Below are 15918 nucleotides of genomic sequence, written 5' to 3'. Positions count from 1 at the left end.
TGTAGGCAGCGGAGGGAGACAGGCTGCAGGGCAGGGAGCCCAGAAGACAAGGACTGTAGGCAGCCGGAGTGAGGCAGGCTGCAGGGCAGGGAGCCCAGAGGACAAGGACAGTAGGCAGCCGGAGTGAGGTAGGCTGCAAGGCAGGGAGCCCAGAGGACAAGGACTGTAGGCAGCCGGAGTGAGGCAGGCTGCAAGGCAAGGAGTCCAGAAGAGCAGGGCAGCAAGAAGTGAGCCCAGAGGAGCAGGGCCGCTGACTCTAGAGGGCAGCAGAGGACTGTAGTAGGCTGCAAGGCAGGAAGCCCAGAGTACAAGGGCTGTTGGTAGAAGGCAGCGGAGTGTGATCGGCTGCAAGGCAGGGAGCCCAGAAGAGCAGGGCGGCTGACTGTAGAGGGCTGCAGAGGACTGTAGCAGGCTGCAAGGCAGGAAGCCCAGAGTACAAGGGCTGTTGGTAGAAGGCAGCGGAGCGTGATCGTCTGCAAGGCAGGGAGCCTGGAAAGGGCAATGAGTCAAAACAGGAAAATGCAGCAACAGGAACAGCATACAAAGTAGAGGGTCAAGGCAAACAGGAGCGGGGAGATCTCAAGATGCAAGACGCTGTGCTCCTGCAGGCAGCTGCTTATATACAGCCCTGCCCTGTTCTGAGGCAGGCTAATTGACAGCGCCTGGAGCAGCACACCTGAAGACAATCTGCCTCCTCCCTCTCTGGTCCTGAGCAGGTGGAAGCAGCACTGGCCGCTAGGGCTTCTGGGGATTGTGGTCCCAATAACGATGAATGAGAATAGCCAGGAATTGAGGACTGTAGCCAGGTGCATTATGGTAAATGTAGTTAATTGAATAAAATAAGAAAGAACCAAAGTTGAGCAAATGGAAATAAAAGACCAAGGCGTGAAAAGGAGTTGTTCAAGGAGTATTAGGAGGATAAATGAGTACCAAGTAGTCCATGATGGTTGCCAATGCGTGTGCCAGCGGCGCAGGCATGACAAAGGGACTTTTCCTCGACTCAAGGGATCTTTAGACCGCTCTTAAGCAGTTTTGCCTGCCGGGCCCAAAGATGCACAGCTTTATTGCTTATGAGGTCTTTCGACTGGAGCATGGCTTTTGGGTTTAGTCAAGGGGGTCAAAGTTGCATTTCAAACATCTTCAACATTTTAAGCCTAAACTCTTCCCATTGAGCTGGCAAAGCATTCTTAGTCGGGCGCAGGACCCGTTCCAGAGAGGAACATAAAGACGAGGAAGATGTCGATCTATGGCGCCATTTCTTTCCATGTCTAGACAATGACGAGTGGTGGGAACCACTACGCGATCAGGATCATTTATTTTTCTTACGGCGAGGAGAAACAGTTCTCGACTCATCTGAAGTTTTTTTTTTCAACAGAGTCGAAGGGGATTTATGGGTCCTACCTGCCGTGGGCTTTCAGCGTCATGGACAGGCAGTCCTCACACTCCGATGAAGGATGAGCGGATCCCAGACACCACAAGCATATTCTGTGGGGGTCCGTGATGGATATTTTCGAACCACAGTAACAGCATTTCTTGAAACCTGACTTGGGAGTGGAAGACGCCGATGAAGAAGCCATTCTAGCGAATATTACTTGAAGATTTTCAACGATATTTTGAAGATTTTTCTTCACAAAGGAACGAAGTGTACCGTATTCGAAGCGTTAGCGTGGAAAAACGGAACTGAAGCCAATGGGCGCTGCGTGTGCTATATATATCTTCGGTGAAGTCGACATCGAGATGAAAGCCTCTGAGGGACATCGTGACGATAGGCATCGACACACAGCACCCCCTGCTGAAATTATTTTTGCAGAAGCAGCTAAGCTGGATATTGGAAATATCAAAAGATAAGGAATCCGTGGGAGGACACAATCCATTTGAAACATGGTTACTTCTTCCAATCAGGCATTAATAAGACTAGTTTCTTCCTGTGGCACTACTGGCACAAACATTATTATTTATTTTTTTAAAGCGCGGACCTAGCTTGAGAGCAGTGGGGCACTGTACAGAGTGTGTGTAGCCAGTATTTGGGCTGATATCTCTTAACAGTAGAGCAGTACTGTGAGGTCTGTGCAATGAGATGTGCGTCCATTGGAATTAGTCCTTGGTCAGGTGTTGTTGAAACAGCCATGTTTTGAGAGATTTGCGAAATTGGTGAATTGTGGGTGCATTCCGAGCCGACACCGGGATCGAGTTCCAGAGGGTGGGTGCATGACAAAAGAAGGATTGTGTGCAGATCCCCTTTTTGCAGACTAGTTGTGATTCAAGTTGGTTGGTTGATTTGCTGTGCGAGGAGCGTGTGCCACCAGATATGTGGAGCTTAGCCGCCAGGTATGCTTGTGTGCTACTCGTGACAGCTTTGCAGATGATGCATTCAGTCTTGAACAGTATCCTGGCTAAGAGTGAAAGCCAATGGAGTCTTGTTTATTTATTGGGTATTTATAATGCACCTATACAGCAAATGGTGTTTCAAGACACCACAAGACAAAAAAGCGTGGGGGGCAGGGATGAAGAATATCAAAAATTGTCCTACTAGGACTTGTGTCATTTGGATCTTGCAAGTGCAGAGGTTTGGGGAGGTGAGGGAAGTGCCGGTCAAAGCAGAATGCGATAATGCTAAGGTGGGAAGGGAAGGTAGGAGTGGAGAGCCTGCAAGTGCTGGGGGGGAAAAGAAGGGAGAAAGAGGGCCCCTGGGCTAGGCGAGTGCTAAGGGGAGGCCAGGTGGACAAGTGCCAGGGGATCGCAGGGAATGAAGGTTCACATGCTAAGTGCAAGGACGGGGTTGCACAATGCTCAGTAGGGGTGCAGGCCCCCCGAGACTAGTACAGGGGGAGGAAGCCTGATAGGACAAGTGCAGTAATGAGGGGGAGAGGTCAGGGGAGACCGAGGTGATGGGGTAGACTGGGCAAGGAGGGCCTGGTGCCCTGTATGACTCAGAAGGAACCAGGCAGCCAGTCAAAATGTGGCAGAGGGGGATATTAGCAGGGATGGGGGAGAGGGAAGGAAGAATAGAAAAGGAGGGTCTTGAGAAGCTTCCGGAACTTAAGGAGATCCAACTCAAACATGATGGGAGCAGGGAGGCCATTCCAGATGGAGGCTTCCGCGGAAGAGAGAGACCAACCGCCCACTCTCTGCTTGGAAAAGCATCTGATCTGCAGAGACCTGGAGCTAGAAGAGCGAAGGTGTCATGATGCCTACCCCCAGGCATCAGGACCTAGCCCATCAGCTCCGGAAGCCGGCATCCAGATACCTTTTAAAACCCCAACAGCCCTGGCTCGGGGCTCTTTGGGTTCAGTCCTGGCGCCCTAGGCGCCAGGCTCATCATGGAGATCAGTCCTGGCGCCATAGGCGCCAGGCTCATAGACTTTACCTACCTGATGCAGACCATGCTGCTAGTGAGTCCAAGCCAACGTGAGGCCTGGATGGGACTATTTTTCTACAGGGACTATTTTTTACTCGGGCGTGGTTCTAGGGAACTTCTTACCTGGAACTACTTTGGAGGCTCTTTAAACCACGCCCGAACAACAGCACACGCTTCGCGTTATTCTGCATCCAGCAGCGTAACGCTCACCGTGCTTGCAGTCTGCATCCAGTCTTCTGCCACGCCCGCCTCGAACCTTGAGCTCCTAAAAACAAGAGGAAAGAAAAGGACAAGATTAATTAGAAAACGAACTATTTCGAATTCCTCACCTGATTTCGGATCCATCTCGCCTCCGGACCTGGAAGGAACATCATTTCTGTACGCGTCGCATCTCCAGCTACAGCGCCGTGCCATACTCACCAGTCCTCGCAGCATCTTTCGATTCGGCGCTGCCTCCATCATTTCTTCACCGAACTCCGGCACCTGAGGGACAAAAGAAAACCACAAGGTGAGCCGAGAAAACCAACAAATAAAACACGTATCATCATAGGCTTACCTGATTACCACCGGAGGCATTATTCTATAACTCTCCACATCTTCATGTGCGGCGCCTGTAAAGGGAGAGAAAACAACACGTTAAACACCGGCAACATTTACCGGACGGCGTAATACAGACTCTTACCTGAGCACCATCAACTGCCACGAGGAGTATCTTCTCACGATCTTAGTTGCAAGACAAGGAAGGAAGGGGAGACAAGTGTAAATCATCGGACATATTGAACTCTATGAACTTGATACTTTCCGAACTTTGCCAGGAAACCTCAGAGTCAATACTCTCCGGAACTCTTCCACGCCTTCAAACCAGTGAAATAATTGCATCAACGCTCCCCTGCAATCCATGCAGGATGGAGAGCTCATCATTTAAATACATAAGGTGAGGTTCCTAAAAGGGGATATCGGAGGTGACAAGAAGGGAGAACGAGAACAGTGGGAGGGAGCTATCACTCATATCCACGGGTGGCTAAATCCCTTTCTCCACTTGTAGGAGAATACTTCTACGGATCAAGCAGACGAGATTAGGCGGGCCAGTCCACACAGTCATCTCGGCACTACGCATCACGTTGGTGGAAACCGCAGCTGTCCGGGTCCAATCGACGCCCCTGTGGGAACCAGGTGAGCGTAACAGAACGCGAAGACTATCTACAAATCCCCACCCGGGCGTCATGGAAACCTCAGAAACCGTCCAACTAGCCCTATTGTTAGGGGAACTTAGGGCAGAAGTGCACTCTGCGCGCCAAGAAACTAATGCCCTCAGGAGAGAACTGATTGTGTCAAAGGAGCGCACTGATGATCTTGCTAGACAATTGCTGCAAAACCAAGCTGGGCAAACACCATTACCTGGGCTCGGGGGGAATCCAACTCCTGTTTCATCGAGCAATCCTGTGCAAGTGGTTCTACCAGGGAGCATTCCTTTAGCTCCACCCGAACGTTTTGCTGGGGACCCGAAATAGTTTGCAGTGTTTATGAACCAATGCCGATTGCACTTTTTATGCAGACCTGGAGCTTTTCTAAACGACCAAGCCAAAGTCATACCTTAGTGGCAGCGCAGCGGATTGGTCAATTCCACTAGTCAACCAGGATGACCCTCTTCTTCAGGATTTCCAAGAGTTTCAATTGAGCATGGAGAGACTATTTGCCAGACATTCACAGGGACAGGCCCTGGATAATGAACTCTTATCCTTACGACAGGGTAACCAGGATCTACTAACCTATATCACAACCTTCAATAGGTTGGTGGTGGAAACCGGATGGCCAGAGGTAAAACGAATTACATTATTTCATCGTGGACTTCGGGGTGTTTTGGCCCAAGTTATGAACCAACCTCAGGATTGTGCAGAATATATAGACTTAGTGGTCCAGTTAGACCACCGACTTCGGAATAGAAAGGCTGATCGAGCTAAGTTCGAGAATCGGGTATTGGTTAAACCCAACGTTACCCTCAAAGGAACATATGCACCAGAAACGATGCAGATCGGGGGGGTCAAGGGACCCTTAACTCAAAAGGAAAGAGAAAGTAGATGGCAGATGCAATTATGTCTGTACTGTGGGGCCTCAGGACATTTTCTACGGGATTGCCCTATAAAACCATCCAAAAAAGTAGTCGGAGTTGCTGATAAAAATCAAACAGAGCCCGATTCGGGAAACGACCACGCCTGACAAGCGTAGAGGTCCGCTTGCCGAGCTTGAAGAAGGATACTCAGACCTCGCACTTCATCATACCAATGGTCCTTGTGGATCCAAGGCAGCCATCACGCATGCACGCAGTAAGGGCATACATTGATAGCGGGGCCATAGGAAACTATGTGGACCACAAATTGGCTACTAGGATGAATCTACCTCTCTGCAAAAAGACCACTTCGGATGTCATCACCACAGTCGATGGAACTGAAATTGCCTCTGGGCCTGTAACTCATTCCACCGCAGAGATGACATTATTGGGTCAAGATGGGCATCGAGAGACTATTGTGTTTGATTTAATCAAAGCCCCGCAGTTCCAAATAATACTGGGGATACCTTGGTTGGAAACACATAATCCTTGTATTGATTGGCGAGAGAAGAGAATAACCTTCCCGGATTGTGCACATATTTGTTACCCGAAAAAACCCTTGAACCAAGGCCTGGCCACAGTTGCTACTCCAGTCGTGCAGTTACCTCAGGAATATCAAGAATTCCAGGATGTTTTCCAAAAAGTACAGGCCAACACCTTACCACCTCTCAGATCATACGATTGTCAAATCGATCTCATACCCGGTGCACAACCTCCAAGTAGTAGGATCTACGCCCTTACGGAACCCAAAAACCTTCACCTGCGACAATACTTGGACCAATACCTTGCTAATGGCTTCATTCGTCCATCCAAGTCCCCTGCATCTTCAGCTTTGTTCTTCGTGCCTAAAAAGGAAGGTGAACTCAGAACGTGTATAGACTACCGCGCATTAAATCAGATCATGGTTAAGAACCGATACCCATTACCTCTGATCCCCGAATTACTAGACCAAGAAAGGACGCTTGCTTCTACACTAAATTAGATCTCCGAGGGGCATATCATCTAGTACGTGTAAAGAAAGGCGACAAATGGAAGACTGCCTTTCGCACTAAGTACGGGTTATTCGAATACCAGGTGGTGCCCTTCGGGTTGTGCAATGCACCAGCAGCCTTCCAGTATTTTATGAACGATGTCCTTTGTGAACTCATTGACATCTGTGCTGTCGTATACATAGATGATATTCTAGTGTACTCCTCCTCATAATCAGACCATGTGAAGCACGTTCGTGCAGTCCTTGAGAAACTACGCCAGCACAAGTTATATGCAAAATTGGAAAAATACGTTTTTCATGCTACAGAAGTCAAATTCCTTGGATTTATCCTGACTCGAATGGACTCTCGAAAGGTGGACGCAATTCTCAAGTGGCCATCACCCAGTTCAGTTAAAGGGGTACAAAGCATGCTCGGATTTGCTAATCTCTACCGCAGATTCATTCCGGATTTCTCACATGTTGTACACCCTATCACAGCACTTTTGCGAAAAAACAAAAGTTTGTGGACCAAAGAAGCTGAAAAGGCCTTCCAAGAGCTGAAAGCAAAATTCACGTCTGCACCTGTCTTAAAGCATCCACGCCCTGAACTTCCATACATAGTTGAAACGGATGCATCCAGTTTAGCCATGGGAGCTTTCCTGTCCCAGAAGGATCCTGAAACCGGTCAACTTCACCCAGTAGCATTTTGGTCCAGAAAGTTCTCGGCACCCGAGTTAAACTATGCGGTTACCGATAAAGAGTAATTAGCCATCAAATCCGCCTTTAAGGCTTGGCGGCATTATCTTCTCGGTGCCAGGCATACCATTACTGTAATCACCGATCACCGTAACCTGCAGTATTTAAAAACAGCCAGGGCCCAATCGTCGCGCCAACTTCGATGGGCATTGTTCTTTGCTGAGTTCGATTTCGTGATCACTTATCGACCAGGCTGTAAAAATGGCAAGGCAGATGCCTTATCCCGAATAGGGATGGCAGAAGCATATGCAAACCCGGAACCGGTGCCTATAATTTCAGAACAAAGAATTCTTGGCATAACTACTCTACAGACACTAGAGGATATTCAGGTAAAGGTCCAACAACTCTTGGATCCAACAGCCTTGCAGGACTGGGTAAAGAAAGGCCTGGACTACTCAGTCATCAATGAACTACCTTATTATCAAGGGCGACTATTTCTACCACACAAGGAACTACAAGAACTAGTCATCTCCAATTATCATGACACCCTGATGGAAGGGCACCCAGGTATCGCAAAAACTGAAGCTAAAATTAAGAGACAATTCTGGTGGCCCAGCTGGCAAAAAGACGTAAAGTCATTTGTGATGTCTTGTGGCATTTGCACCCAAAACAAAAGTCAGAAGAAAAAACCAGCTGGCCTTTTACAACCTTTGGATATTCCACCTACAGCATGGCACACCTTATCTTTAGACTTTATTACAGATCTACCTCCATGTAATGGATTTAACACCATTCTAGTTATTGTGGATCTTTTTTCCAAGATGGCCCACTTTATTCCTTTAAAGGGATTACCTCCTGCTTCAATTCTGGCCAAGGAGTTCCTCGAAAACATTGTTCGAATACACAGATTTCCTTCCGTATTGGTCTGTGACCGAGGTAGTCAATTAATTTCACATTTCTGGAAGAAATGTTGTCAATTGGCGCAAATCGACGTGAGGTTATCAACCAGTCACCATCCCCAGACCGATGGTCAGACGGAGAGGACCAACCAGACCCTTGAACAGTACCTACGTTGCATGCTACACCAGACCGAAAGTAATTGGAAAGATATTTTATGGATTTCCGAGTATGCAAGGTTTTTTGCATCACAAGGGCCAAGGATGGGGGTAATTCGGTCACATTTCTGTGCTCCCACAATAAGACGTGGTGGACTACATTTGGGGAAGCAAAATGAGCAGCTCGGAGCCCTGTCAGAAGTGCATTTCCCACATTGATGCACAGGACCACAAGGGCCTGCACTATGGTCCAGAAGTCCGGATGGTAGAGATTCTGAGCCAGGCTACTTGGGCCTTCTTGGCTATGTAATTCTGGAAGGACAGGCTGCTGTCAATGGTGAAGCTTAAGGATTTTGCTGTGTCCGAGAGCTGTGGATTAAATCCTTCTAGGCGCATATCATTGATCCATTGTTGGACAAGTTGTTTTTTAGCAGGCGGACAGATGACAATGAATTCAGTCTTGGATGGATTTAGTTTGAGGGATTCAGTCGACATCCAGGACTGGATGATGGCAAGATAATCGCAGAGACAAATATGTCCTGCGCGCTCTTTACTCTCATGTACATTTGAGTACCATCTTCATATTGGTGGATGGCTATCTTTGAGTAGAGTGCCCAGAGGCTCCATGTAAAGGTTAAAAAGGATTGGTGAGAGGATGGAGCCTTGGGGGTCTCCGCAGGAGACCTGGAGTCGGTTAGAACGCCACAAGTTCATGTGGACAGTCTGGTGTCTGCCTGAGAGGTAGGAGATAAACCAATTCAGGACAGTGCCAGAGAATCCCTTCCTGTCAGCAAAGAGGGAGAGAAGGATGTGGTGGTCAACGGTGTTGAATGCAGCCGAAAGGTCAAGGTGGACAAGGAGGCATGAGTCGCCCGTACCCATGATTTGGAGAGCATCATTCACTACCTGGATGGTGGCTGTCTCGATGCTACACTTGGGGTGGAACCCTGACTGATATCATTTAGGAGTTGGAGTTGTTCGATTCTGGCGAGTAGTTGTGTAGCAACTACATTTTCCAAGATTTTTCCAATTCTTTCATCTGCTTCTCACTGAGAGTGAGGTCCTGTTTCCACCCTCCTGGCCATCTGTTGTTCTCCTGCACATGTGGAGTTCGTGCCTGGCTGCTGACCATTCCATTAGGTAGGTGCACTTTCTGTGCATTACTGCACCTCCAGGGGAATTATTGAACCTGAAAAATCGAAATTGGAAAAAAAAGAGAAGAAAAAGAAAAAAACGAAATTTGCATATAATTGTTGGTAAGGACTGTTTTATTTGGCATTTTCATCGTGTTGCCATTTTTTGAGCTTTTTAATACCTGGAGCTACCTTGTTATTTTGAAAGCACAAGTTTTTCCCATTATTGCCTGCTTATTTGACAGTTTTTTTTGGCCCTTCCAAGATGGCCGCTGTGGTTTTCTTTGTTGTCAAGGCAGGCTGTGCTGAACAACCTCTCCCTGTGCTGCACTCCCATTGGTTGCTGAGTGTTTTCTTCCATCCAATCAGGGACCGGCAGGCTTCAGACGGCCCTGTCAGCAAAGGCTCACTTCTAACACCCCTGTCTGCTCCCTGTCCGCTTCCGGAATGCTAATTGGGGTCCTCCCTGCACCTTGACCACAATGATGCTGCCACCTCACTCCTCTAAGAAATCCGGACTGCCTTGACTTTGCCTCCTCCAGAACTATGGGTTAGTTCCCTCCTTATGGACTCACTCCTTCCGCCTTTGACTATCACTGCTCTTTCTGCTTGTTACTCTCATGTTGTCATCCTGATGCGCAGTGCTTCCTAAAACCCTTTGCTAACATCTAATTCCAAGAGTGAAAAGTCAAATCTTGCTGTTTTTGCTTTGTTCTAAAGTCAAATCTTGCTGTTTTTGCTTTGTGCTAAAAAGTCAAATCTTGCTGTTTTTGCTTTGCTCTAAAAAGTTAAATCTTCCTGTTTTTGTTTGTTCTAAAAAGTCAACTCTTGCTGCCCATTGCGAAATTCTCTGTATTTTGCTTGTATACTGTTTCTTCTCTGTAACTTGCCAGCCCAGTGACCTCACCACTCTCTTTTGTCCCACACCTACCGGCCTTAGCCACCCCAGTATCTCCATCCTCTCCTCGCTTCCACCCCAATGGCGCTTTCTGTTTCTCCTATCTTTTCCAACTGCTTCTCCATTGACTATCCTTCCCTTCTCACTAAGTCTGGTAGGAAGAAGTTCAAAAAGGATATCTTGGCCTCTAACCCTGGTCTTCCTATCGCCAACACCTACTCCAATGCTTCCGCCAGACAGACCCTCACCGACATCCTCTTTGTCATTCCTTTGCCAGATCCATGGACTCCTCATATGTTCTCTGTGCTTTGGTCTATCTCCTCCTCTCCCATTAATGGTGGCACTCGCTGGGAAGTCATCATTAATGTCTACCTAAATGGCACTGCCATGGTCCATGGCCCTCAGGCTAATCTCCTCCTCTTTGATAGGCGCTTCCCTTGCCTCATCAATTTCTTCTCATCGCCTGCTGTCCCCTACTCTCCCCCTTGGCTACCTTGCCCTCTCTCCTCCTCCTCTGCCCCTCCTAGGGCTCTTTCTCCTCCACAGGGCGTACCTCTGATCTGTACCCCTCCCCGGAAGGTCTTTAAGACTGGCAACCTTCTTCATATTGCCACTCTCAACTCTCGCTCTGCTGTCAAACACTCCTCTGACATCTGGCACCTCCTTGAAGAACTAGACCTTGATGTCCTTGGTCTTACTGAGACATGGTTCATGGCCAGCTCTGTCACGAGCTTTGACACTCTCCTCCCTGATGGCTACAAGATCCTCTCATCACCCAGATCCTCCCGGTCCGGTGGGGGGGGTAGCCTGGATCTTTCCTGAGTGGATTCCTGCCTCTATCATTCCCACTCAGACCAACTCCTCTTTTGAATGCCTTGTCTGTAGGCTTTTTCTCTCGGCAACCCATTCTCTTACTGCCGTTACCATCTAGCGGCCTCCTGGTCAAATCACCTAATTTCTCTCTGAGTGGGCAGACCTCTCATCCTCCCTCCTGGCCTCTACCACTCAACTCCTCATCCTCAGTGACCTCAATATACATTTAGACTCTCCTAGCTCCTCCTCTTTACTCTTCCGTGACCTCTGCGACTCCCTCTCCCTGTCCATCCTCGCCTCTGGCCCGACTCACTCTGCAGGGCACACACTCAATGTCTTGATCTCCTCTGACCTCCTTCTCTCCATCCCTCTGACCACTCCTCTCTCCTGGAGCGATCACTCCCTCCTCTCCTCTCATCTCTCCCTCTCTTCCCCCAAAGCCAAGCCTACCCCAACACTGCCATCTACCTTCTCGGACATCCGGCCGTTGAAGCGTGTGTCAGTTGAGGCTTTTGCCGCCACTTTCTCTCCCCCCCCTCCACCCTTGGCTGTCTCACATCCTGACACAGCCCTGTCTCTGCTCTACTCTTCAATTTCTGATACGCTTGATGCTCTTACCCTGTCATGAGGATCCGTTTGAAGTCCAAAGCCAAGTGCAATTCCTGGTATGACTCTGACCAAGCTACACTTAAACGTAAGTGTAGGGCAGCTGAGAGGAAATGGAGGACTTCCCGTTCATCCTCTGACAAACTGGCCTGTCGCCTTCTACAAAGGCAATACCGACTCTCTGTCCTCACCAAAAAGAGAGTCCACATTCAAGCTCGTGTCTCTGCGGCATCTAACAACTCAGCCAAACTCTTTAAAATCTGCAATGAGCTGGCCAACCCTGCTGCAGTCTCTACCCCTCCTGTTGCCTCCCAGGCTCTTTGTATTGCCCTTGCCTATCACTTCATTTCAAAAACCCAAGACATCCTGTCCACCCTCTCTACCCACACCCTCCTCTTCCCTCTCCATCTGTGCTTGCTGACCCTCCTTTAGCCACCTCCCCCACCATCCTTCTCATCCTTTCCTCTTTTCTCCCCTGACGAGGTCGCTAGACAAGTCCGATCTATGAAAGCCTATGCATCCTCTTCTCAAGAAACCCACAGCTGATCCTTCTTGTCCACCTAACTATGGCCCAATTTCCATTACTCCCTTTCTGGGCAAACTCCTGGAAAAGTTGTCCATCTCTCAGCTAAACCTTCATTCCAATTCTGTTGGCTGACTCCATGACCACCACTCTGGCTTCAGAGCTGCCAGAAGCATAGAAACTGCTCTCCTGAACATCCGTGAAGATCTGCTCTCCAACCTTGATTCTAACATTCCCTCTGTCCTCATCCTCCTCGATCTCTTTTCTGCCTTCGACACAGTCAACCATACCATCCTGCTTAACCTCCTCCGTGAAAACCTGGGTGTCACTGATCAGGCTCTGGCCTGGCTGACCTCTTTCCTCTCAGATCAACCCTCGCAGGTCCAACTTGGGTCCTTCCTTTCATCTATCGTCCTCTCTACCTGTGGTGTTACCTAGGGGTCTAACCTCTCGCCCTGGCTTTTCAACCAATACCTGGCAACTCTCGCCCACTGCATTGCCACTTTCTGCTCAAATTTCCAGTGCTACGCTGACGACACTCAACTCATTTTCAGGCTGCCCTCTGCCACCTCCTCTCCCTCTCTCATCTCTGATTGCCTAACTGCCATTCAAGATTGGTGTGCCGCCAAAGATCTTTGTCTGAATGCCAGCAAGACGGAGATCCTCCTCATTGGTACACCTTCACCATCCTTTCCCCTCACACTCTGGCCGGCCTCACTTGGCCCTCCTCCTACCCCCACCTCCTACCCGGCCTCACTTGGCCCGCCTCTTACCCCTACCTCCTACCCCCACCTGCGAGGCTAAGAACCTCAGGGTCATCTTTGACTCCACCCTTTCCTTCTCCGCCCCCATCTCCGAGGTCTCTAAAAAGTCAAATTTCCTACTGCACCTCCTCAGAGGTAATCTGCCTTTCCTCTCCTTCCCCCAGAAGCTCCTGGTATCCCAAGCTCTGGTTCTCTCTAGCTTGGACTATTGTAACAGCCTCTTTCTAAATCTACATGTCTCTACTCTCCACCCTCTGCAACTAATCCAGAACAGGACTGCAAGACTTGTCCTTGGCCTCAAGCCCTGGGATCGTATCTCTCCAGCTTCAAAATCTCTCCATTGGCTCCCAGTGGATGCAAGGATTAAATTCAAAACCCTCTGCATTGTACACAAGGCTTTCTGGGGCCTGGGTCCAAAATGCCTTCAGCTATCCCTCCGCAAATACCTCCCCTCTCGAGCTCTTCACGCCTCTACCTCCAACTCCCTCAGGGTCAGTTGTTTTTCAAAGAAACAAGCTGGGGGTAGATCTCTGTCTTCGGCTGGGGCCTCCCACTGGAACAGCCTCCCTGCCACACTAAAACTTGAGAACCATCTCCGGTTCCGGAAGCACTTCAAGACCTTCCTCTTTTCTTCTGCCTTCGCTTTCCCTCTCCCCTGCTGATCTGTTCTATCTTGGCACCGTGCACCTGGCCGCCCTCTATCCTCCGGGCCCAGGTACCTGCTCACCCTGCCACCCTTCCGCACTGCCTCCGGGCCACCCCTTGCACTGGGGTCTGTATCTTTACCCATACAGCCCCCCCCCTTTTTCTTCCTGCACTTATCAGACCTACCCTATCTGCTGCCTTAAACCTAGCACTTGCAAATTGCTGGCTGCACTACCACTGTTTGTTGCCTTTATTATTTATTGTTATTTATCTGTTTCTCCTCTGCTTCGCACTTTCCACTTCTCCCCCTTCCATGCACTTTTTCCCTCCCCCTCTCCCATGCACTTGCGCATTCTCAATGTCACTGGGCCTAGTAAGATCGCTGTTTCATTCTCCCCTGTTCCCCTCCCGTGCCTTGTCGCGCTCTGAAACACTTGTGTACAAGCGGGATAGAAATAAAATATCAATATCAATATCAATAAAAAGGATGTTCGTAATGGGCCTGTAACTGGCCAGATTGTATGGATCTAGGGCTGTTTTTTCAAAAGAGGTTGTATACGACCAGTTTTGAAGGTGTCCAGGAATGATCTTTCCGCGAGGGAGAATTGATGATGCTGAGAAGTGCATTAAGCGCCAAACCTTTGTGGGTGAAAGGGGATTTATGTTGGGAGTATTTATGCACCCTATTTTTTTATATTTTTTGAGTATTTTTTCCAATTTTTAGGAAGTATAAGTCACCGTAAACCCATTATCTGTAGGGCTGGGTACAGGAATAACATTTTTTGAATGTCTTTAATCCAATCTCTAAAATAAGCTCTGTTTGGGCAGCCAGGAGGAGAATAACAGGGCACATTTTAATATACAAAGATTGTATGTGCTTCCCCTCTGGGAAATTAATGTATTTTTCAAAGGTTAATGCTGTTTTCACCTTTAGATACCTACGAAATACACAGTCACTAAAAGCAGAGAGTAGGATTTGCTGTTATTTTTTCCATATTTATAGGGTTCACCCCCAAAAGCAGGGCAGAAGCACCTTCATAAATATGTTTTAACATATGTAAGCTATTTTATGGTCATAGCACCTTGGCTTTACAAACATCTCCTAGTGCATCAAAGAATGTTTTCAATTCTGGGGTGTTCCACAATTTCAGCAAATATAAAATATTTTCAACCCAGTAGTACAGCTAAGGCCCCTAATGCCAAGTTCGAAAATAAATAGGGGGTGTAGCAACATTATAGGGCTTAATAAGTGAGAAAATATTGAAAAGGAGGGGTAAAGTGCTCAATCCTAAAATGTACCTTGAGATTTGTACCACCTGTAATCAAATCCTTAAGTCTGCTAAACATGTAACCAATCTCTTAAGCCTGCAGAACATGTAACCATATTCTTAAGTTATGCGCTCGGTTGCCCGAGGGTTAGGTGCGCAATACAAATGTAATAATAAATAAATAAATCCCTGCAGACTCAAGTTGTGTTGCATGATTTGAAACTAAAAGGGAGAAGGTAGTTGATTTCTGCTCTATCTTTGGGGAAGCACCAAATGCACTGGTTGGCAGTGCCAAAAATTACTGAGATATCTATGACGAGGCACAGAACTCCAACGTCGGGCAACGTGGGGACGGATGAGTGCAAGACGTGTGGAAAGCTGTACACGGACGTCCGCGGAAGAGGACTTTAATGCATGGTGCAGACAAAGGCAGCAGATTAGCAGTAAAAGGGACAGTGGCGTCCCCCCTTCACAGAAGCGAGGAAGTCCGGACACCAAAGATACAAGGTAAATAGGGTGAATCCAAAAGGGGAGCAAAGTAGTCAGCATTGGTCATAAATTAAAGGCACAGAGTGGCGTGAAAACCCGGGGGGGCACTGAAATTGAACAGGCTTCACCGGACCACACAGCGGGTAAGGAACCCTTCCCTTTCCCCGGAACTTGGCAAGACCAAGCTGGACGCACCCGGAGCACGGGTCACGGTAGTGTGGGAAAGACCAGGAGAGCACAGCTCCCCCTTGGCATAGTAGAAATCAAATAGTCTACAAGAAAGGACAGGAATCTGTAAGCCTAGGAGCTTCCTCAACAAATACCCGGAGAACCACAGGTGGGGAAGAGAACTTGCCCCCCGCTTCCACCTCTTCTTCAGCAGACAAAGGTATACGACCAGGGGATGGGGATTGTCTCCCTGGCATAGGAAGGTTAAGACCGGAGGAAGGTGATTGTTCTGTCTGGCAGGAGTATAAGACCAGGGGAAGGGGATTGTCCTCCTTGGCACAGTAGAAGGAAAAGTAGGTGAAAGTATTTCACTAGTGTAGTGCGGGGCTGACACTGAGGAACCACTTCACTCCGACCTGACTGGA

Source organism: Ambystoma mexicanum, chromosome 3p (genome assembly GCF_040938575.1).
Source record: "Ambystoma mexicanum isolate Mex_15411 chromosome 3p, UKY_AmexF1_1, whole genome shotgun sequence".
In the NCBI taxonomy this organism is placed as follows: Eukaryota; Metazoa; Chordata; class Amphibia; order Caudata; family Ambystomatidae; genus Ambystoma; species Ambystoma mexicanum.
Note: the sequence above shows the minus strand (reverse complement) of the source record.